Source organism: Anabrus simplex, chromosome 7, assembly GCF_040414725.1.
Source record: "Anabrus simplex isolate iqAnaSimp1 chromosome 7, ASM4041472v1, whole genome shotgun sequence".
Lineage (NCBI taxonomy): Eukaryota > Metazoa > Arthropoda > Insecta > Orthoptera > Tettigoniidae > Anabrus > Anabrus simplex.
In genome coordinates, this window is record NC_090271.1 from 110974271 (window position 1) to 110998873 (window position 24603).

Below are 24603 nucleotides of genomic sequence, written 5' to 3' on the forward strand. Positions count from 1 at the left end.
CTCCCATAAGACCGGAGCAGAGAAGCAAGAAATAGGCAAGGTCAGCGGATCTTCCAAGCCTTTCACCAGTTCATACACCTCCATTCCCTCACCATGTGAACTTTGTGGTGCTTCTCATTTTCTCTATCGGTGCTCTAAATTTAAGGATATATCTGTTAATGACCGTATCAATTTAATTAGAGACCACAGGCTCTGTCTCAATTGTTTGAAAGGTGATCACATTGGAAGCAGTTGCACTTCAGGCAGTTGTAGAATGTGTAACCAAAGGCATCACATCCTGCTACATTATCAGCAAGACAACCAGAGGTCATCAAATTCGACAGGCTATCCCCCACAACAGCAGTCATATTGCTCTTTGAAAGGAGCATTTCAACAACACGAAGTTCTCCTATCAACTTCTGTGGTTCATATTAGGGACAGTAGTGGTAGAGTTCATGAATGTCGAGCCTTACTGGACAGTGGTTCTCAGATGAATTTCATGTCGCATGGCCTTGCGAACCGACTAGGACTCAAACTAAGTCGCCATTCTATGCCAATCAGTGGCATCAGCAATATGAAAACAGTGGAATCTTCACATATTTGCCAAGTTTCCTTCTCTTCCAGAGTTAGTGGTTATGGGAAATCCATTGTTTGCTCTGTGTTAGGAAAAATAACTGGTCAACTTCCTACTACTAGAATTAACTGTGTTGACAGGAACTTGCCTGTGGACATAGTATTAGCAGACTCACGGTTTAACCAACCACACGATATTGATCTTCTCCTGGGAGTAAGTGTGTTCTATGATATCTTACTACCCGGGCAGCGCGCAAGGAAAGGCTATCCCATTCTTCAAAACACTACTCTTGGCTGGGTACTTGCTGGCTGTATACCCAACCACTCTGTACAACATCGAAGTGCTACAACTAAGGCTTTATTTTTAAAGGGTGTCATGCTGCACGCACAGGTTGAGCGCTTCTGGACACAGGAAGAAGTGAGGACCAATCCACTCACAAAGGAAGAAAGGGAATGTGAAGAACATTTTCAGAGGCACACCACTCGAGAAGAAACGGGACGTTTCGTGGTTAAACTGCCCCTTCGTTCCAATCGGAGCAACCTAGGAGACTCACTGGACACTGCTAAGAAACGTTCCCATTACTTGGAGAGAAGACTGGAAAGACAGCTTGCACTGAAGGAGGAATATACTAACTTCATGCAAGAATATCACCAACTGGAATACATGGAGGAAATCGAAGCCCCTATTCAAAGTCAAGGATCCTACTACTTGCCTCATCATGCTGTTGTAAAGAAAGGTAGCACTACGACGAAGGTTAGGGTAGTCTTTGATGCGTCGTCTAAAACTACAATGTCAGTATCTCTTAATGGCATCATGATGATCGGACCCACAGTCCAACAAGATCTGTTCTCCATTGTCCTTCGGTTTCGTACCCACAAGTACGTCATAACTGCAGATATCGAGAAAATGTATCGCCACATCAACGTCCATCCTGAAGACCGCGATTTACAGAGAATTGTATGGCGCAGTTCACCCCATCAACCGCTGAAGACCTATAGGCTTACAACGGTGACCTATGTAACAGCAGCAGCTCCATTCTTAGCAACCAGATGTCTGATTCAGTTGGCAAGGGAAAAGCAACGATGATTTCCACGAGTCTGTGGAGTTGTGACACGTGATTTCTATGTTGATGATCTGCTGACTGGAACCAACTCCATTCAAGATGCCCATTAGTTACAGGCGGAACTGACTTCCCTTCTAAACACAGCAGGATTTAAACTTAGGAAATGGCGTGCTAATCACCCTGACATATTGGCATCCATTCCGTTAGAATTGCAAGAAAATCAGGTCCCTTGTAATTTAAATTTTGGAGATGTAGTGAAAACACTTGGTATTCTCTGGCACCCTGTTGAAGATATATTCAAGTTCGGAGTTGCATCAACTAAGGATGCTCCTCCACAGTGGACTAAACGCACCATTCTGGCTACTGTAGCAGCAATATTTGATCCTCTGGGACTACTTGGTCCAGTTATTGTACGATGCAAACTCTTCATCCAAACATTTTGGCAACAACAAGTAGACTGGGATGAGTCCCTCCCCAATCAAATTGAAAGTTCATGGATAAACACCCATAAACATCTATCTGCCCTGAGTAACATCGTCATACCAAGGTGAGTCACATGCAACGGGGCAATGGTGCGCCTGGAGCTACATGGTTTCTCGGACGCATCGGAGAAAGCGTATGGCGCCTGTATTTTCCTGCGGTGCATTAGTATCAATGGTGATGTTACCGTCTCCCTGTTGACTGCTAAGTCGAGAGTGGCACCTCTAAAGCAAATCTCGTTACCTCGGCTGGAGCTATGTGGTGCTGTACTATTGCGCCGATTGATGGATAAGGTGTTTGTAGCTATCAACATGAGAATTGATGCTCGATATTGCTGGACGAACTCTACGATAGTTCTAGCTTGGATAGCAGGTTCACCCAATTCTTGGAAGACTTTTGTGGCTAACAGGGTGTCAGAAATACAGGACTTGTCAAGAGTAGAAGACTGGAAACATATTCCCTCACAAGACAATCCCGCAGACTGTATTTCAAGACGACTTGAACCACAGGAACTTGAGACAATGCTGCTATGGCGGGCGGGACTTAGTTGGCTTCAGAATCATCCATCAACTTGGCCAGTCTTAAAGGAAACCATCTCTAACATACCAGAAGAGCGAGCGCCAACTATGTGCCTCGTGACAGTTAACCATGACCTGGACGACTACGTTAGACGCTTTTCCAGTTGGTCTAGACTGCAACGAGTGACAGCCTATTTGCGTAGATTTCTTCAAAATCTTCGAAGTAATGTTACTGACAGGCGTCATGGGCCATTGACCACAGCTGAATTACATGATTCCTTGAAGGTTGTCGTTGGCATGTCGCAACGTTCCACCTTTGCGCAAGAACTACCTAACCTGCAACAGGGGAAGACGATCCCATCTGAAAGCAAACTTATGGCGCTCCATCCTTTTCTAGACAGCGCCAATTTGATTAGGGTGGGCGGTAGACTTGAAAACTCTTCAGTCCCCTACGACCAGAAACATCCCTTCATATTGCATCCCAAACACCATATCACCAAACTCATCATCCTGCATGAACATCATAGGCTTCTACATGCGGGAAGTCAATTGGTGTTAGCTTCTCTACGTCAGAGATTCTGGTTCACTAATGGAAAATCTATCGTTAGACAGGTCATTCACAACTGTCTCACTTGTTTCAAGTTAAAGGCAACCACGACAAACCAACTCATGGGTCAGCTACACCCAGCAAGGTTTAACTCCAGTAAACCATTTCCAACTGTGGAGTTGACTATGGAGGTCCCTTGTATGTCAAGCATGGCACCCCTAGGAGCAGGACACGAACCAAATGTTACATTGCCCTCTTCGTGTGTATGGCCACGAAAGCCGTTCATCTCGAGCTTGTTAGCAGTCTATCTACTGAGGCATTTATTGCAGCTCTACGGAGGTTCATCTCACGACGTGGACGATGCAGCAAGATCTTTAGTGATAACGGAACCTGCTTCGTTGGAGCAATGAGAAAGCTGAAGGAGTTGCAGCAGCTGATGAGGTCCCGCAGTCATCAGTCTGCTGTTAAGAAGTTTGCGTCCAACGAAGGTATTGATTGGCACTTCATTCCACCTCATGCTCCCCATTTTGGAGGTCTTTGGGAAGCAGGATTCAAGTCAGTGAAGAATCACCTCAAGAGGGTCGCCGGAGACATTCTTCTCACCTTTGAAGAAATGTACACCCTTTTAAATCAGATTGAAGCGTGCTTAAACTCCCGACCAGTAACCCCTTTACCCAACAATCCTGATGAATTTTCCTTCCTCACTCCTGGACATTTTTTGATTGGTGAATCACTCTCATCCTTCACTGAACCAGACTGTCTTACTACTTCAATTTCATATGTATCCAGATGGCAGCTCGTTCAGCGGTGTCGACAGCAAATATCGAAGCGATGGTCATGTGACTATCTCTCTCAATTACAGCAGCGAACCAAATGGCACAACCCCAAGACCAACGTCCAGACAGGAACACTTGTCCTTATCAACGAGGACAATCTTCCACCCCTTATGTGGCAGACTGGCATCATAGAGGAGGTTCATGCTGGAGCTGACGGTCATGTTCGTGTGGTGTCTGTGCGCACTGCCAAAGGAACCTACCAACGACCTGTGACCAAGATATGCCTGTTTCCTACCTACTGACCGATGAGGCACCCATTATCTGTGGACGTGTAGTTGTGTGTTTTTTCTGCTATTGATTCATATGTCCATGTATCTTTTGTTATACTGCAGCATCAGATGACTGAACTATGCAGAGTTTACAGCGCAATTGTTTTCCTTTTTTTCCTTTTGTTTTTCGTTTTGGTGACTTGCAATGTGCATACTCCTTTCTGTGTCAATTTGTTCATTCATTTGTAATTTGTAGTCCAAATTAGGTGGGCGGCATGTTTGGTTGCTTAGCTCTTTTTATTTCACCTGACATGTGGCCAGTGGCAGCACTGGTCAAGGACTCTAGGTAAGAGGAGAGTGGCATGATGGGGGTGAGTGTGAAAATGGAGCTCGAGTAGACACGCGTGTTTTGGCTTAATGTATTTGTTAGTTTTAAGTGATCTATAGTGTACAATAAACATGTGGTTTCATTCATTGCAATTTGAATTATTTCGTGAGCTACCAGAGAGGTGTTGTTTGGATCAAATGCAATAATAATAATAATAATAATAATAATAATAATAATAATAATAATAATAATAATAATAATAAGTACCTGCTCTGGCTCGTTTGGTGCTAATGAGGTAGACGATTTGGTAATTCAGACTACGGCAGTAAATCCTACAAGCCGCTAATAGACACCGGGCTGCCGCTATAGGGTAGTGGTGTGGGGCGAGGTTGTAATGTTTGTCCCCCAACTATACCAGTTTGTAGTCGGGAGTTTTGATACTATTTGTAACTAATTTTAGCCCGTGAGTTTTGAAACTTGTGAGTTTAGAGACGTAACCTGCTACTTTTTCTTTCTTTCTTAATCCGTTTACCCTCCAGGGTTGGTTTTTCCCTCGAATTCAGCGAGGGATTCCACCTCTACCGTCTCAAAGGTAGTGTCGCGGAGCGTGAGACTTTGAGGACTTTTGGGCCGAGGGGTGGGGCACATAACTGGGGAGGAGGACCAGTAACTCGCCCAAGCGGCCTCTCCAGTTATGCTGAACAGGGGCCTTGTGGGGGGTGGGATGGGAAGATTGGAAGGGATAGACAAGGAAGAGGGAAGGAAGTGGCCGTAGCCTTAAATTAGGTACCATCCCGGCATTTGCCTGGAGGAGAAGTGGGAAACCACGAAAAACCACTTCGAGGATGGATGAGGTGGGAATCGAACCCTCCTCTATTCAGCTGACTCCTGAGGCTGAGTGAACCCCGTTCCAACCTCGTACCAATCTTAAAATTTCGTGGCAGAGCCGGGAATCAAACTCGTACCTCCGGGGGTGGTAGCTAATCACACTACACCATAGAAGCGGTCGTTAATAAGAATATTAAGGTGAATAAACGACTATTTAGATAATAATAAAGATATTAATCTCATAATATAATTTCCAGTAAAGTTTCTCTTTAACTGCATAGGCTTCATATTATATGAAAATGTCTATTATAATTATAATAATAATAATAATAATAATAATAATAATAATAATAATAATAATAATAATAATAATAATAATGTTATTGTTTTTACGTACCACTAACTATTTTCACGGTTTTCGGAAACGCGAAGGTGCCTGAATTTAGTCCCGCAGGAGTTCTTTTACATGCCAGTAAATCTACCGACATGAGGCTGACGTATTTGAGCACCTTCAAATACCACCGGACGGAGCCAGGATCGAATCCGCCAAGTTGGTGTCAGAAGGCCAGTGCCCAACCGCCTGAGCCACTCAGCCCGGCAAAACGCTTATTCAGGACTACCTTTTCTACATAGGTAAATAACATTTGTTACTTTCATTCCCCTGTCTCACTCTCATCCTTGGTTTTGACGATGTGAAAGTGACTGAGGTATGAGGGATGCTAGTAATACAATTCCTTGTGCAGTCAGTCCCTATTATGAATGCTGTGAAATTATCACTCATAGGATCGGTTGTTGCATGCATTTCAGTGGGCTTGGCAGACTGATATGTAATAGCAACTTCTGGCTCTGTGAGGAAAGCAACGGGAAACTACCTCACTCCTCACTCCCTAGTATGCCTCTTCAGTGACGCCTAGGATAACTATGGCAGCTGTTGGTCGAACTGTGGAGGATAAAACCATCTTTCGGGCTCAATACGCAACATACATCTTCCACACATACATCGGGTCTATCAATCAAAATTTAGGCAGCGTAAGGCTAGAAAACTCTCCGACAGCCGATTTTTCTGAGACTTTGTTAATTGTAATCGCCATTGCTTGGTCCCCTTTTGTCGTACTTTATACATCTAAACCTTAATCGATAATACTCCACGCAGCGGAAAAAACCGCATCAAAATCCATTCCGCGGTTCTCAAAATTAGTCCGCACAAGCTCAGACAAAACCTACCGGTGGCCCCAAACAGCCCCAATTGTGGCTGTTAAATCTAGGAGGCTGGCACAAGGAAATTGCAAGCAATGCTACTTCACCACCACCCAGCGGTTTGCGCCAACTGGAGGACCTGCTGTTGCGCTTGTGGTACCACCACCAATGCGGATCTGCTCTGAGTGTTCATTTGGGTCTCGCGGTGAGATCTGCGCCGGTCATACACTATATCTTCCTCTCCTTTCATGTATGTTCAACGCATACTCCCCCACACTACATTTCTCAAAATTACTGCTACTCTCTACGGCCTAAGAGCCGCACGTTCGGCTGATGGCCCGCCTCACCCCCTCGGGTTAGGAGTTGAAATAACTCAAAGTCAAATTCATGAATAGCTCTTATCATAGCTTTAAGGTAGAACTGTAGAAGACATAAATGATCGGATATTATATTCTCTGTAACTTTTGTTATGCCGTGTTTATCAATATTACCATTAATAACATAGATATTTGAGAACTTAACTTCAGGGCTTCCCCTAAACTACCATTTCACCCAGAATGGACTTTTTCTTTCAGGTTGCTTTACATTGCACCGACACAGATAGGTCTTATGATGACGATGGGATAGAAAAGGACTAGAAGGGGGAAGGGAGCGGCCGTGGCTTTAATTAAGATACAGCCCCAGCATTTGCTTGGTGTGAAAATGGTAAACGACGAAAGATCATCTTCAGAGCTGCCGCCAGTGGGGTTCAAACCCACAATATGCCCAATGCCAAGGCCCTCACCTGACTTTTAATCGAAGTACGGAATTCGTCCTCATTGATTATATCCTCGTCAACAACATCATCATCATCTCCATACAACTGAGACGACCATGGACTGAAAACACTAGAGTACTTGAGAGATGACCTTGTGACAACTTACCTACAGATAAGTAGACTGCACACTCCTATATCTTATCTAAAGCTCATACAACCGCCGCCCTTCTGGGGATGACGCATCTAAATGGGATGTTCTCTAGTTTATCTCAATACTTCTGGATCATTAGAAGTTAAAACTGGAGCACAGTGAGAATCCCTCATCGAGCCAAGTAAAAGGTAAGTTTATTGGATGACGTTTCGGTTCCGTCTTTAGGGCCGTCGCCAGGGTGGGGCGAGCGGTCGTTCCGCCGGGCGTTGTTATTTATAATTTTGAAAACAAAATATTTGGATTAAGAGTGTTTCCAAAAGAATATGTGTAAAGATCCAAGTCTCATCATGACTATCAACTTCAATTGACATTAGTTTAACAATTTATTAAATAACACTAGCAAAATGACATAGTGTATATACTGTACAAGCTTATCAGTACCGAGGATAATTTCTTACACTTTATGTATATGGTCTTTGCACATCAAACACAACATATGGCACGCGGTACATTAAAGACTTTCACAGTGACTTATGGGTACTCCACACCAAAGTTAATAAAACAATGTTAAGAAAACAAAGTTAATATACAATGTCAAAGAAAATATTTCTCAACATAGTTAATACATTTTTGTTAACAAACTTCTTCAACATTATGTCCACACCTAGCAACTGGTGACTTGGGCAATTTCAGTTATTATTTATCCAGCAATCTCAAGGAATTGGTAAAGGTACGAAATAAAGAAAATCTCCATTTAACCTAGCTGGGATAATAGTGAAATGAAATGAAATGGTGTATGGCTTTTAGTGCCGGGAGTGCCCAAGGACAAGTTCGGCTCGCCAGATGCAGGTCTCTTGATTTGACTCCCGTAGGCGACCCACGTGTCATGATGAGGATGAAATGATGATGAAGACAACACATACACCCAGCCCCAGTGTCAGCGGAATTAACCAATTATGGTTAAAATTCCCAAAGGCCAGCGCGCTAACCATTTAGCCATGGAGCCGGACGGGATAATAGTATTATGATATAGGCTACAAGTAATTATGGAAAGTTAGGTTATTCAGCGAGAAGCGAAGCTGGAAATGAAACTACATTAAACACAGCTAAAAGAATATCATACAGAAGTAAACATACTCTATATAAGAATTTTCGCTTGTGATTTGATAGTACATTCTAGAAGAAATAAGAAAGCATCGTATTCCGCGCTACAAATTTGCATGCACTAATTGCGTCCTTGCACATGCGCGAACCGAAATGTTAACAAAAACACGAAAAGTTAATGAAAAGTTGCATTCACAAAAGTTAAATATATTTTGTTTATCAATATGCTCGGAAAGTTAACGAACACGCTATTCTTTTTATTGACAGGCAAAAATGTTCATGAAAAATGTTGGTTAGCGGTGTTTATTAACAAAATCAACGAAAACATCTTGGCGTGGACACACCACGTGCTATGGCTAGGGAGACGGGTGGGTTCAAATCCTACATCAGCTGTCTTCAGAAGTTTCTGTGCTTTCTCACTTACACTTCCAGGCAGATGCTGGGACAGTTTCTATTAATAGGCCACAGCCAATTCCTTGCTCCTCCTTATCCAATTTCATTTACCATCATTCATTTCGTGTCATCGGCTCATCACCTAAGGTTGGCGGCAGAAAGGCCATCGGGCCGTAAAATGCATGCCATATAATTTCATTTCACCCCATCCCCGACCCCGTATCCGGAATCGAAACTAAGGAGTAGTCATACAATACATTAATGACTATCGCCTGCATTTGGTAGAAATCTTAAAGCTGATTCAAACATTAGGCGGCCTCCGCACGCAAAATTCGTCAAGTATTAGCCTACGTAAACGCCATACATACGCAGTTTTCTATGTATTGCTTATAAGCTTTAACATATACCAAATTTTGTGTATGGAGGCCTATTAAAAACACAATGTTCTTGTTATAACAAATTAATAGGAAGATAGACCACACGCACTGTTTTTTTATTATTATTATTATTATTATTATTATTATTATTATTATTATTATTATTATTATTATTATTGTTACGGGGATACCCGTGGACCAGCAGAGGTGGAAGAAGGTGCCGGGGTGAATGGGTCTAACTACTATGTCAAGAAAGAATTTAAACTGAAATGGAAGGTTATATTTTCAAAAAGCAACAAGTTAACAAAATTCTCACTTAGTGAGATAACAATGATATATCAGGTACCATGACAAAGTTTAGACAAAGCAAGAAAACCCAAACTTTAGTGACTGTTTGATAATCAGGGCTTTCAGCCCCTCGCTTTACATTTCCTGAGCTCTCAGCTCAACTTTACAAAAGAGTACAATTTTACACAAGGGCAGAAATCCCCTAATACATGGAGCGCTGGCTCCCAACTCACAATATCAAGCCTTCAAAAGGCATTCAGTAAACTTACTTTGAAAAAGAGCTAACAGGCTCTCAGTTTTCAAGCCAATTCAAGGCAACACCAAAAATATCTTACACCTTTTTGGCCTTCCATGGCCCAGCTTACAAACTGAAACAGGGGTATCTCGTACCCAACCTATAGGGCCTTCGTGTAAAAGAAATAACAGTTTATAAATGGCCCGAACACAAAATGAAAGGAGGTGAATACTTGCACTCCTAGATGTGAATTCTAAAACCTAAAGGGCACTAGGCCGATGAAACAGGGAATATTCCTAAACTATGGAGGTGACTCGTATAAGAAAGAATTTAAGACATTACGGAAAGGAAGAAAACCAGTTACAAAACGTAGTCACCTCAAACCAATACGAAGGGGAGCTCGAGAGGGTACCTCACTCTCTATCCCCGATTTATAGTCAAAGATTTTATGAAGTTGTTACATAAGCCGGCAGAAGTTACATTTTCAGAAAGTTAGGTTACATAGTTAAGGTTTCGGAGCTCTCCCTCGGGTTAAACTGCAGAGATAGCAAGAAATAAAGATGTTAAGTGGCCATACCTTATCAGAGTACTGCTGCCTGATGAAAGAGGCACCTCCCGCCTCCTGCTTGACACACACACTAAGTTAGATGACGATCAATTGGCCAAGAGACGTGAAAATCCGCAGTTTATAAACCCTCGGGGAAAGTTCGAGACCTTTCATGAATAATCAAGCCACACCCTCTCACTTTATTGGTTACCTTAAAGTTACACACAAAATCGAAGAAGAAGCCTGTGATAGGCGAAAAATTAATTACAGAAATTCGTGATTGGCTAAATTCAAAACTGGCGGAAAGAAAGGATAAATATTGCCAACCCAAAGAGGAATAAAGGAAATTTAGTAAAGAAAAAACTTATGAATACAACACTTCTTCAAAATTCTTTCACTTCGCACCAGAGTGCATGATCATAGTTTTTTAGCAGAGACATCTGTTGAAGAAAATCCAAACTTCTTGATGGCTGGTAAACAAAACACGTAGAATTTCATACAGTACATGAAACTTTAAAATAAGAAAATTTCGTCCAATTACTGTAGTGACATCTGAGTAATGGTTGAAGCAGGTGTAGTTTCAAGTTCACTATTTCTCCAGAAGAGGAGTTCTTTTAGGCGCGAGATTTAAATGTGCAGCGTAGAGGTGTACCTGCCGGTACAGACCTCCCCCTCCCCAAATGTCCTTCCAAGGGGTGACACAGAAGAATTTTGACAAATTATTATTTAACTTTGAAGAAAAAAATATCTAAACTCTTTTTAAGTAGACCGGTGGAAGGTAGATTGTCTTTGTTGCCGTAGAATGTGCAATACATGTTGATAATTTTGACGGCAAGTACTGCCGCCGCTGCCGATATCCAGTTGAGGTCGCCCGAACCCCTCAAGTACCGTCAGATACACCTCTCCCGCTACTATGAGAGGTGTAGTCGTGGTGAAGGACGCCGCAGATCAGAAGTCTATCTACAGTCCCCAGATGAGTTGGCGGTAGGGGCGCCGCACTTCATCCTTTGCCGGGAGATGGACTCCGGCGCGCCGTACACAAGTAGACTTCACGGGAGTGGAATGGGCCCGTACCCCACCTCAGTGGTGGTACGGCGACGAACGGCTGCGGGGGCACTGAAAAAGTAAGATCTCGGCGACAGAAAAGAGTTGTTGCTGACTTGAGAATAGAGGGTACGATCTTTATTGGTGATGCTGAGTTGCCTGCGGCGTGGAAGGCATTTGCCATTTCTGTGGATTTGTAGGAGACGGGGGCTTGGTAATGGCCACTCGGGAACAGATAGCAGGAAAACCCGAGGGGAAGATCGTACATACAAAATTATATATATCACAAAATCAAATAATGTGGGGCAGAAGGCCACCCAAAAATATAACCTTCGAACTGCTACTAAACGTTGCTGGCAAGGTTAACAATGACATTACACAGGTTTCATCTGGGAGATGTGGACCCTAAAGATTCTCTTGGTGTCTGGATTGCTCACGAATAATGTAACAGGAGTCAGGAAATCTAAAATGACGCACGGTCCATGAAATCCGGGGGTAAGCTTGCCCGCGGGAACAAAGTTTTTTACCATGACTTGATCTCCTACTTTTAAATTGGTGGGCCTCCGTCCACGAGCATATCTTTCCCTAACCTTTTCATGAGAAACTTTAAGATTGGCCCTAGCCTTCTTCCATAGATCTCTAATATTATCGGAATATATTGTCTCTGATAGAATATCATTAAGTAACCAAAGGTTAGAGAGTGGCGTGCTAGGTACAAATTTAAACATCAGAGAAGCAGGAGTAAACTTATGGGCCTCATGAACTGCCGAATTCAAAGCAAAGGCCAACCAATGCCGGGACGTATCCCACCTGGAATGATCTTCATAATGAAATGCGATAAGCGCCGATCTCAGATTACGATTGACCCGCTCAGCCAGAGATGGTTGAGGATAATACGCCGAAGTAGTTACATGAGAGATGGACAGATCAAAACAGAATTTACGGAAGAGATTGGAGGTAAAGGCTTTAGCATTATCAGAAACCAAATATTGACACAGACCAAAAGAAGCAAAGATGGAATTTAAACACGAAATGATGGACTGAGCGGTTGCCACCTTGGTCGAGAAAAACCAGGAAAATATTATGAAGCCATCTACACACAACAATGTCATCAACAATACAACCACAAAACTAAAACTTAACTACAGTATGTGCTTAGTTTATTTGATTCTCTTTTGCTAAATTTCTTTTTGTATCTCAAAAAATTTTGTTGTCCTACCCGGTGCCATCCATTGTTTATTTAACAATTGTATAAAATTCCTTTTCTCTTTCTATTTTTGCTTTACAATCACTACCCAGGTACTTGATCCTAATTGATTCTGTTTCCCTGCACTCTCAACAAGTGTGCCTTCTCTATTAATTCTCCACAAAACAAACAATAATTTTCTTCATTTTTCTCTCTTAGACTCTTATTCTTATAGATACCCATCAGCCACCACAATATAGGATACCTCTTATTTCTCTATTCGTAAATCTTTCTTTCTTTCTTTCTTTCTTTCTTTCTTTCTTTCTTTCTTTCTGTATATACAGTTTTTTACTAATTCACAGAATTCTTGTTACGGTTTTTTGGTTCTGCGTTCTGACATAATCATCTGTTTCTCAATGTCTTTCACTCCAATAGTTACTTTCTTACTCTATTTTTTGTCTTCGTTCTGGATCTCTTTATCCCAAGCGTCTCCGATTTCTATCCTTTTCACCTTGGTTACCCAATTCTCATCGTATAGATGTTTCATCTGATGTTGGTATACTAAATTAAGTATTTCCCTCCCGTTTCTCCTCTTTAACCTAACCAATATTTTGTTACTTTTTTAGCTATATCTGCTTGTATACTTATATCTTCACATAGAGTTCTGAAACCACTGTCATCTGTACATTGTGGTAGACCCATTATTATTTTGCAGACTTAGATAGTAGATAGTAGGTAGATACCTCCAGTTCTTTATTACTTTCTTCAATGCTCCACAATTCTTCTCCGTACAATGCTTTGGATTTTATGTATAAGTGATTTTAAGAATATTTTTTCTCTAGTTTATATTCAACATTTGGCATCTTCCTCTCCAAACATCTCATGCTAGATAAGGCTGCCGGTCCTTTAATTTTTGCTCGCCTCATTTATTCTTTCAACTTGCCAGTAGATGTTAGTATAATTCCTAAATATTCTATATCATTGACTACCTCTAACTCTACACCTTCTACCCACCACCTTTATTTTCTCTTTAGTTTATTTCCCCTTTTTTACATACCATAATTTTCGTCCCCTTAACGTCAAATTTTACATTCCATTTTGTACAATATTACGCCGTTCTTGTGATGTTTCCTTGCATACAAACTGATGTGATAACAGAAGAATGTCCTCTGCGAAGACTAGGCCAGGAATATCTTTATTGTTAAGACATGGGCTTGTTTTGTTCTCACTTCCTCCATTGTCTAAAATATCGTTAATACATAGTATGAATAACATAAGTGATAATTTGCACCCCTGCTTTAGACCAATGCTTCACTTTAATCGTGCATTTAACCTCTGAATAGAATTCGTTTATGGCATTAATCAATTTTATTGACACTGTTATTTCAGCCAGCTTCGCAATGACCACCCCCTCTGCTTACAAAGCCAAAAGCTTTCCCTAACTCCACTGCTGTAATATACAATTTAGTTGGGAGAAGATCAATTTGGCTTCAGAAGAAATGTAGGAACACGTGAAGCAATCCTGACTTTACGTCTGATCTTAGAGGATCGAATCAAGAAGGACAAGCCCACGTACATGGCATTCGTAGATATAGAAAAGGCATTCGATAATGTTGATTGGAACAAGCTATTTATGATTCTGAAGATGATAGGGATCAGATACCGAGAACGAAGAATTATCTACAACCTGTATAAAAATCAGTCTGCAGTGATAAGAATCGAGGGCTTTGAAAAAGAAGCAGCAATCCAGAAAGGAGTGAGGCAAGGCTGCAGTTTGTCCCCTCTCCTTTTCAATGTTTACATAGAACAGGCAGTAAAGGAAATCAAAGAGAAATTTGGAAAGGGAATCACAGTCCAAGGAGAGGAAATCAAAACCTTGAGATTTGCCGATGATATTGTTATTCTATCTGAGACTGCAGAAGATCTTGAGAAGTTGCTGAATGGTATGGATGAAGTCTTGGGTAAGGAGTACAAGATGAAAATAAATAAGTCCAAAACAAAAGTAATGGAGTGCAGTCGAACGAAGGCAGGTGATGTAGGAAATATTAGATTAGGAAACGAAGTCTTAAAGGAAGTAGATGAATATTGTTACTTGGGTAGTAAAATAACTAACGATGGCAGAAGTAAGGAGGACATAAAATGCAGACTAGCACAAGCAAGGAAGGGCTTTCTTAAGAAAAGAAATTTGCTCACTTCAAACATTGATATCGGAATTAGAAAGATGTTTTTGAAGACTTTCGTGTGGAGCGTGGCATTGTATGGAAGTGAAACATGGACAATAACTAGCTCAGAAAGAAAGAGAATAGAAGCTTTTGAAATGTGGTGTTACAGAAGAATGCTGAAGGTGAGATGGATAGATCGAATCACGAATGAAGAGATACTGAATAGAATTGGTGAGAGGAGATCGATTTGGCTAAATTTGACGAGAAGAAGAGATAGAATGATAGGACACATCTTAAGACACCCAGGACTTGTTCAGTTGGTTTTTGAAGGAAGTGTAGGTGGTAAGAACGGTAGGGGTAGACCAAGGTATGAATATGACAAACAGATTAGGGCAGATGTAGGATGCAATAGTTACGTAGAAATGAAAAGGTTAGCACAGGATAGAATGGCATGGAGAGCTGCATCAAACCAGTCTATGGACTGATGACTCAACACACATGCAATTTACCCCCTTTCTCTTTAAGTATTTTCCTATTATTGCTTTGGTGATAAATATGTTGTCTAAACATCTCATTCCTTTTCTGAACCCGAACTAATATACGGAGACTACAGAGTAATCCCCCACCCACTTTACCTTTTTGTTAACATTCCAGTAAAAAAAGTCTTGCTGAGTGTGTCCAATAGAGTAATGTCTCTATATTATTTGTGTAGGATCTCTCTCCTTTCTTTTTATATGGGCCATATTACTCCTTCTTGCCAAAATCTCGGGATTTTCCTTCCATCAAGAATGATGTTAAATATTTTTGTTAGAGTTCCCAGCATATAACTGTTGTTACCTAACTCTTTTCAGAATTCGTATGTTATTCCACATATAACACCTGATTTTCCGCTCTGCTCTTTATTCATTGCCTCTAATACTTCCTCCGTTGTTATCGGATCATCTAATAAGAGTATTGTGCTCTCCATAGTTCTAAGTATGCCAATTTCATTTTCCCTCGGTTTCTATTTATCCTGACACCTTAATAATTCCTTGAAATACTCTATCCATTCATTATTACTTATACTTACAAAGTTGCTATTCTTATTACCTTAACAAATATTGTTTATTCTGTTCCATATCTTTTGGGTTTATTTTCTTCTATTCAGTAACTGTGCTTCTTTGGCCTGCAAATCTTTCCTATTTGCTATATAAATAAAATCGTAACGGCCATGTGTCTGTGCATAGACTATTTTGGCGAAATTTCCGTACATTCATCCGTTTCAGGTTTAATAATGACCATCTGCATAGTTTTTAGCTTTGGTGTCTGTTTGTTTGTCTGTTTGTTTGTTTGTTTGTCTGAGTTCTTATAAATTGAAAACTACTGGATATATTTTTACCAAACTTGATATTTAGAATCCACCTGTCTATGGGTAGGTTTTAGTGCCAATATTATTTCTGAATACCTACATTTACTAGGGGTTTATTCGAAACCGAAGCCGTGATTTAGCTGTCCAACAAAATATGCGCATCCAAAATTAATGAAATTCTACCATCCTTAATTCTAATCAAGTTCTAAAACTTTTTTCTCATGTGCATCATTTCAATAGGAGGATTAATCAGGGAGATAACATTAACGGACGGTTTTTCAGCACAAGTCCCAACGGACTTAAAGCTTATTTCTTATAACCTGAAAACTACTAAAGATATTTCAACCAAGCTTTATATTTAGCATCCGCCTCTCCAGAGGTAGGTTTTAAGGCCCATACCATTTCAAATTCCCGGAATGGACTTGGGGTTTATAGGGAACCGAAACAATGATTTTACTCTCCCACAACATATACAAGACCAACTTGACTGGAAATCGACCAACCTTGATGGAAACCCATTTCTAAAACATTTCCTCATGTGCATTTTTTGATAGGAGGATTAATAAGGGAGATATCATGAACGGTCGATTTTGCAGGCTGAGTCCAGCGGACAAAGCCCAAAAGGTGTTGTACGTGGAGCAGATTCCTTTCCTATCTATACAAATAAAATCGTAACGACCCTGTGTCTGCACATTGACTATTTTGGTGACATTTTCGTACATTTATCCGTTTCAGGTGTAATAATGACCATAGCATTAGTTTCCTGAAAGTCCTCATTTTACCCCCCTCCCTCAAAATCAGGATTGCGGCACAATCTGCCAGACGAGCTTCACGTAAAAGAGAAATCAAACCGCATGGCACAAACAGTCCCGAAGGGCCATAGCCTGCCAAGCGACCGCTGCTCAGCACGGAGGCCTGAAAATTACGAGGAAAAAACGTAAATTCCTGTTCTCTTCCTAAGGTGGTGCAGATCTTTTCAGGTACACCTCCGATGGAGACGAGCTGCATGTACCATTTCAACCACATACCAAGCCCTCCTGCCACTTAAATTGATGGCAGTACTGGAAATCGAGCCACCGCCTCCGACGACGGCAGCTAATAATGCTAACCGTTACGCTACGGAGGCGGAATTACGAGGTGTTATGTGGTCAGCAAGACGTATTCTCCCGGCCGTTATCCTTGCTTTTCTAGACCGGGGCCGCTATCTCACTGTCAGATGGCTCCTCAATTGTAATCACGTAGGCTGAGTGGACCTCGAACCAGCCCTAAAATAAGGAAAAATCTCTGAGATGGTCGGGAATCGAACCCGGAGCCTCCGGGTAAGAGGCAGATACCCTGCACACAAAAGATCGCGGGCCGGCTGATCAACGTACATCGCAGGCCTACATATATTCCGATATTTGGTATCAGAGCCGTCGCTTTGTAAGCAGGCGGAGTAAGGTTCAGTAGGGCGCCCCCCTATTAGAACAAGATACTTATCAGTTTTATGTTCATGGTAGACTGTACTATAGATGATCGTTATATTGATAAGGAAACTATTTGAACTAATTTACTGCAAACAATTTATAAAAATAATTCAGCACCAAATAGCTGTGTTTATTTCTCATTTACCTAGCTCGATAGCTGCAGTGTGCGGCCAGTATCCAGTAATAGGGAGATAGTGGGTTCGAGCCCCACTGTCGGCAGCCCTGAAGATCGTTTTCCGTGGTTTCCCATTTTCACAACAGGCAAATGCCGGGCCTGTACCTTAATTAAAGCCACGGCCGCTTCCTTCCACTTCCTAGGCCTTTCCTATCCCATCGTCACCATAAGACATATCTGTGTCGGTGCGACGTAAAGCAAATAGCAAAAAAAAAAAAAAGTATTTCTCAATTCAATTGACCTTGATAATAACAGTATTTTGTTGTAATAAGGATATTGTATTGTTAATAGGTCTACGCACACAAAATTCCGTAAGCAGTACGTAGACAAACTGTAAATGGAAGAATTACCGATTAACTCTTACCGACCACTTACCGAATTGTGTGGGGGAAGACCTAATGATTGAATTAGCTTTAAGGATTTGACCAAAATAATGCAAATAATAGCGATTATGCGAAGTTCAGTTTTTAACGTGCCTTAGTTTTTGTTCTACATGCAAGAATGATACAATATCAATTATCATTCTAAAATGTAGGATTATTATTATTATTATTATTATTATTATTATTATTATTATTATTATTAAGGGGTCCAAAATCTAGGTCATCGACCCAGTTCATGTGTTTTCTGTAGTGACAACTATCTTCTTCTCCTTCTTCCTCCTGGCCTTCTTCACAGGTTATTGGGGGAGAGGCATGGGCGCAGCCCAACGTTAGGGCCTTCGGTATCACTTACAGAGTATAGTTTTGTAGTTACTGAAAAATGAAAACAATTAAAGTTAAGTTCGCATATCTAACAAGGGAACATCCACAATGGTGAAGTCGCCGATCGCGATGAAAATTAGCAGACACATTGAGGTACATGTAAAAACAATGCCAGCATCAATTTTAGGCGCCAACATTCATTAGCGCGTTAACTAAGGGGCCTAAAAGTTGCGACATTTCAAGTTCCGCGCGATCAGCGATGAATTCTTCCTGACCAATGCTTAGCCGGAACACTGCTTTCTGCCACACCTCTGCTCCTCCTCCCCTCCGCCCCGCCTGGTTCAGCCCACTCGTTTCCCTCTCCCCGCGCTGCCGTCTGCTTAGCTGTCGAACAGAACCTGTGCTACACTGCGTACGCTATCAGCCTTCCTCATAGCTCTCCCTTGGAATTTCCACATTGTATAGGCAGTTTACATTTTATGAAATATTTATGAAAACGGTTGCGACGAGTCCTTAAGGGCAATGACACTGAGCGTGTCAAAAATTATTTTTCATCTTCAAGCAAAGCACGGAAGTCACGGTGAAGAAGGTCTGGACCTGTAACCATATTTTGATATCCCGAGGTACAACATCTCATTACATTCATTGAGATCCTCTACCCGGGCACGTAATTTCTTTAAATAAAAGTATATTTAACGTTGTTTCAAGGTGGGTGATTTATTTTAATAAATTTCATATGTATGTCCACTCTAAATGACACTACCGACAGCTTCAAGGTGTTTCAGACGTAAATAATAATTGAAGCCTAGGTCGGACGCGGTACCTTATACCACGTTTGTCCACGCCCGATGGTGCTTAACTCGGGCTTGTACCCACGAATTGACAACCCACCGGAATTAGCAGGAATGAAAATTTAACATTTGCATAAAATATGAGTAAATACGTTTAGGTTATTTATTATCATTATGTGTGAAACGGAACGTGATTTAAAGGATTTCAATAATTATAGTACGTAAAGAAGCAAAATATAGCGCCGGTCTCATTCCACAGCCAAGCAGCCGGCAAGCGCGAGGAGAAGGGAGGGGAACGTGCCGGGGAGAACCACTTGGAGGGTAAAAGGCGGTGCAGAGGGTGTGTCTCCAGACGGGAAGTGTGTGTGCCGGCTTAGCATTGGCCAGCACGTATTCATCGCTGATCGCGCGGAACTTGAAATGTCGCAACTTTTAGGCCCTTAGTTAACGCGCTAATGAATGTTGGCGCCTAAAATTGATGCTGGCATTGTTTCTACATGTACCTCAATGTGTTTGCTAAGTTTCATCGCGATCGGCGACTTCACCATTGTGGATGTTCCCTTGTAAGTGGTTCATGGTTGGCAGTTCAGCTGCTCAGCCGTTAAACCACGGAGATAGTCAAATAAAACATTTAAACATTTTTTTAAAGTCTTAAGACAACGAATGATCTTTCTGTTTACATAAATTGACAATACTGTATATGTATTCTACCTGTTGTAATTAGGTTTACATTAGTTATTCATAGATTTTTACACTTTATTTGAGGGAGGGCCGAATTTTATTTTGGTACGAATTGCATTCGTTACGCCCCTTGGGAGAGAACTGGTGTGGATTTGGCTAACTTTACGATCGGGTGCCCTTCCTGACACCTACCCTAAGACCCGGTTGTATAAAACATTTGATCTGAGTTTAACGAGGAAAAATGGCTGCCAGTCAAGTTGAACTTCGATTATCCGTTGTATAAACGCTAATCTAAGATCATCTCGTCTCGATCTAAGTTCAGATTTGACTGCCGAATATTCGTCGGTTAATCTCCTTGAACCTAGATCATTATCATTCATATTAAACATTGAACTAGACCTGAAGACTTGAGAAGTGTTTCCTTGTATCATATCTGCGTAAGAATACCGCACCTTAATAATATCGAGGTGAGTTACCAATATCTTGAATGCTGGTAGTTAAATAATATTGCTTAAGATCGCTCGATTTTTTCGGAAGTTAGGTTATGTGAATATCATACAATATCATGATACTGCTTCAATAATTAATTATTTTAAATTATGTTTCATGTTTACAAAACAAAGCAATTGTGTAATATATATATATTCTTTATCAGGGATGTCAGATTATTTCAACTTTTCGTCTGATGAAGAAGAGTTGATTTTACGACGAGCTCCTCGCGTCTTTCGGCACAGACGGAATCCGATGATTGAAATGAGAGATCAATGTTCAAAATGAGATTTCGTTTTACGAAAGATGTTGTGGAACGACTGGAACTAAAGTTAAGGGACACACTACAAAAACCTAAAAGAAATTATCCCCTGTCACCTATGTGTATGTTATTAATAACCCTTAAGTTTTATGCTACAGGAATTTTTCAAATGGTTGTTGGAGATCTCTTCAAATTGGCAAGTCAACGGCTTTCTCTTTCAACTCTGATGTCACCATATCGGTTCTTTTATTTTCTATTACAGTATATGTTTGTACCTTGATAGTACAATATCCATCAGATCGTACTTTTATTTCGGTGTGAAATTCGCAGAACGCTCCTTTGAAGTTCCTTCCATGTTTACTTTTGCGAGATTACAATATTATCTTCTTCTCCTTCTTCAACAGTCACGACAATTTCGTATTTCATTTGTTGACAGTCACGGCCAGGTCAATCCTACCATTTAAGTATTATCCAACGTGCCGAGCTATTTAATTTGTTTTGCGGTGTTGTCACGTCCACTTTTTGAACTCCGATTACATTTGAATCACACATGTGTAAACCGAGTTCAGTTTTATACAACGCGATGAAGTCGTAATCTCAGGTCATTTTCAGAACTAAGTTCTTAATTGATCTCCAGTCAGATGTCTTTATACAACCGGGCCTAAATATATTCACTATTGCGGTTTTTTTTTTGGTGGTTGTTAGTAGTGTGGTGTGCTGTTTGTGGATGAAAATATATGTATTAATACAAACGCGAACACCCAGTCCGAAAGCCAGAGGAATAAAACCATACGCAGTGTAAAGCATTGCTCCAACCGGTTATCGAAGCCGGGGTCCGCTAACCGTCGGCCAGTTCTCTGGTCATTCAGCCAAGGAGCCGGACTGTATTAAGATATGTTTACATCTGCTTAATATGACATCAGCCAAGCCCCGGAGTTGGCTATGGAGTTCTCACTAGCGCTTTGTTATAGGTGTTCCGGGGATTCCGTGGTTGTCAGAGGTGAAAGAAGGTGCGACCCTGAATGGGTGGATATACGAAAGTCGGAAGATTAATATAAAACTTTAAAATTTAGCTATATTTCTTTCTCCTTTTTTTCCCTTATTTTTTAAAAACTTTACACTTTGCTAAGCAAATAACAAAATTCAGGTGCAAGGTCTAGCTCGTGATCTTGAGTAATATTATTAGCAAAATCGGAATAATCAACTAACAACCATTTAGCAACCTGAGCTTGAAGCTCCCTGGTTACAAATTTTACACGAGCACTGCTGTTGCAGTGAAGGAGACGGATCTCCCAATTTTTTCATCGGTAGGAAGAGCGTCTTTGCTCTAAAAATGTACACTTTAGGAGACTATTCTCTAAAATATTCACATTCCAGGCCCATCAAAGGCACAACCTACATTTAACAAAACAAACAGTAGACACGGTCTTATACTCTCAACAATCTGATTTACATGAAAAGGAAAAGAATGAAATTGAGTTTAACAGGGGTAACAAGTACCCATTCTACATGGCCTTTGGTAAAACGAAAGGTTAATGTTACTAGCCGAAAATCAAACGAACACTTGCACTGCTTGAAATTCACATGAAAATACTAAAACCCTATGTGGGCTTATGGTCCGACATTACAGAGGCTAAGCCTATACTACGGAGGTGACTAGATGGAGAGAAAGTTTACAAAATTAAGAGATGAATTTAAATGTTACAAAATCAGTAGCAGGTTCTGTTTAAATAAGGACGACTTGGAAGCTGATGCTTTTGGCATAATGCACACACTGAACTGAAATGTTCTCACACAATGAAATTAAGAGTTTTATTTCCAGAGGTCAATGGACACTGTGCGTTCGCCTCGTGACGCCCAGACTACGCGCGTGTTTACTGCGGAAGGTTCTTAATAACTTCTGAGGAGTGTGGTTTAAGATTTTGCTTGTAAAGTGTTTCAAGATACTGGAAAAGAGAGTCAGCAAAATATTTTAGTTTCTCGAAAAAATTAAAAGTATTTTAATCAATTTAGGGATATAGGCAGTTTTAGGCACTGGAAGACCACCCTTTCTAAACTTATAAATACATAAAACGTGTAAATATAACTTCATTTTAAGTTATCTCTTCAGGAACAAAATAGGTTTTTGCCTAAAATCCGAGGTCTATTTACGACGTAATATTGGCATGGATCTCATTAAAAAAAAGGTAGTTAATTCATTTAACAGGGGCGAAAAGAATTGATCCATTTACAGTATTAGGGGATAGAATTGGAAAATTGTTTGTGTGTTGAGTCTGAATTCGAAAATTATTGATCTGTTCAGCATACGGGGTTAGAACTTTTTTATTTTAGCTTTCGGTCTTAACGACCATTTAGCCAGCTACAATGTTGTATGTTTTAGTTTATTAATTATGAATTGACTTGATGAATCGAACTTATAATGAATCCAACGTATGCATTTAAGATGAACACAATCACCCAGCCCCCCGAGCCGGAGAAATTAACCGGTTGAAGCTAAAATCCCCGACCTGGCTAGGAATAGAACCCGCGACCCCAGTGATTAAAGGCCAGCACGCTAATCAGCGTTAGAATGTGAAAACTGGTCTGTGCCAAAGAGAACGTAAAATTATAATTTGGCAATGAATAAAATATCATTTGGAAAGTAATTTCAAAATATAAATTCCAAACACTCTGTTCAGTATTTGAATTCAGAATAATTCAATAATGGCTACAGGGCAAAATTATTTTCATGAGCGCCGATATGTTGGATGCCGGCAATGGAAGTTTTAACAGATATTTTAATCAATGACCTAAGTGATAATGAGTTTCTGATATCCAGTAGGATTGGCAAGATTCTAAAATAAGTAGGCCTATCTCGAAGTACTGAATCCACATTTTTCTAATTGCGATCTTGATGTCTGGGGAACCAGAAAGTGAGCTACGTGATTGCGTTCATTTATTGCTATTATTATTTTATTTCTTTTATAGGCCCAAGTTGGATCCTTTTTAATTACCGTGCCATTCCTCTGGTGGTGATCTGTACCAAAGAGGATATGAAATCATAATTTCGCAATATAATTTCATTAGTAATTTTAAAATATACTACTTGATTCTGTCAACAGTTTGGTACCAAAAGTCCTATAAGTGTTGCACCCACCCGGTTTACATCACACTTGTTCCACCTTGTTTTGTGTCAACATATTGATGCAGAGGATGATATCATTGTCAGTTAAAGCACTGGACTATAGTATAACTTCAATGGGAATATGCTCTGCTTGTGTGAGTTGACCTTTGATGGAGGAGAGGGACAAATGTCACCTCCCTTCTAGTCTTGAGTTGAATCAATGTGCATAGACTGGCATTGGCATGGGTAGATTGGCGGTTCGGTTTGCCTCCTTTCCTGCCTTGTGCTCTATTTCTGTAGGGTTAACGGCCCTTGTCTAGGGAGCAGAGATGGTTGGGCCAAAATTCATACTGGTCTAGGGTTGTGTTTATCAGTGTTGGGTACTCCTGATCTGAATGACTATTTTACGTTAGGTTATTCCTTGAGTGTTGTTCTGAGTCTTTTGAGTGTGCTGAAGACGAGGCAATAGTGTATGCTGTGATTAGAGAACTATAACATTCACAGATAGTAAGCACTGGACGACACTGCAGGTTAATGCGACCATAGTGTACATTCTTATTCACAGGTTGAAGATCGAATCTCCTTCTTCTTCTTCTTCTTCTTCTTCTTCTTCTTCTTCTTCTTCTTCTTCTTCTTCTGCCGCATTTCCCAGACATGTGGGTGTAAAATGCGTCGAACATGTGGACTTGGCCCTGTTTTACGGCCGGATATCTTTCCTGACTCCAACACTACGAGGAGGAATGTAATCACTATTATGTATTTTGTAGTGGTTGGTAGTGTG

General features: G+C 40.8%; 1 protein-coding gene across 1 annotated transcript in view; it reads left to right on the plus strand.

The window, feature by feature from the left end:
* Window positions 1-7535: 7535 nt before the first annotated feature.
* LOC137501520 (juvenile hormone esterase-like) overlaps window positions 7536-24603 on the plus strand; it is a 124758-nt gene continuing 107690 nt past the window's right edge. The window contains exon 1 of the mRNA XM_068228606.1: window positions 7536-7655. The gene's annotated coding sequence lies outside the window, so the exon portion shown is untranslated. The remainder of the gene's footprint in view (window positions 7656-24603) is intronic.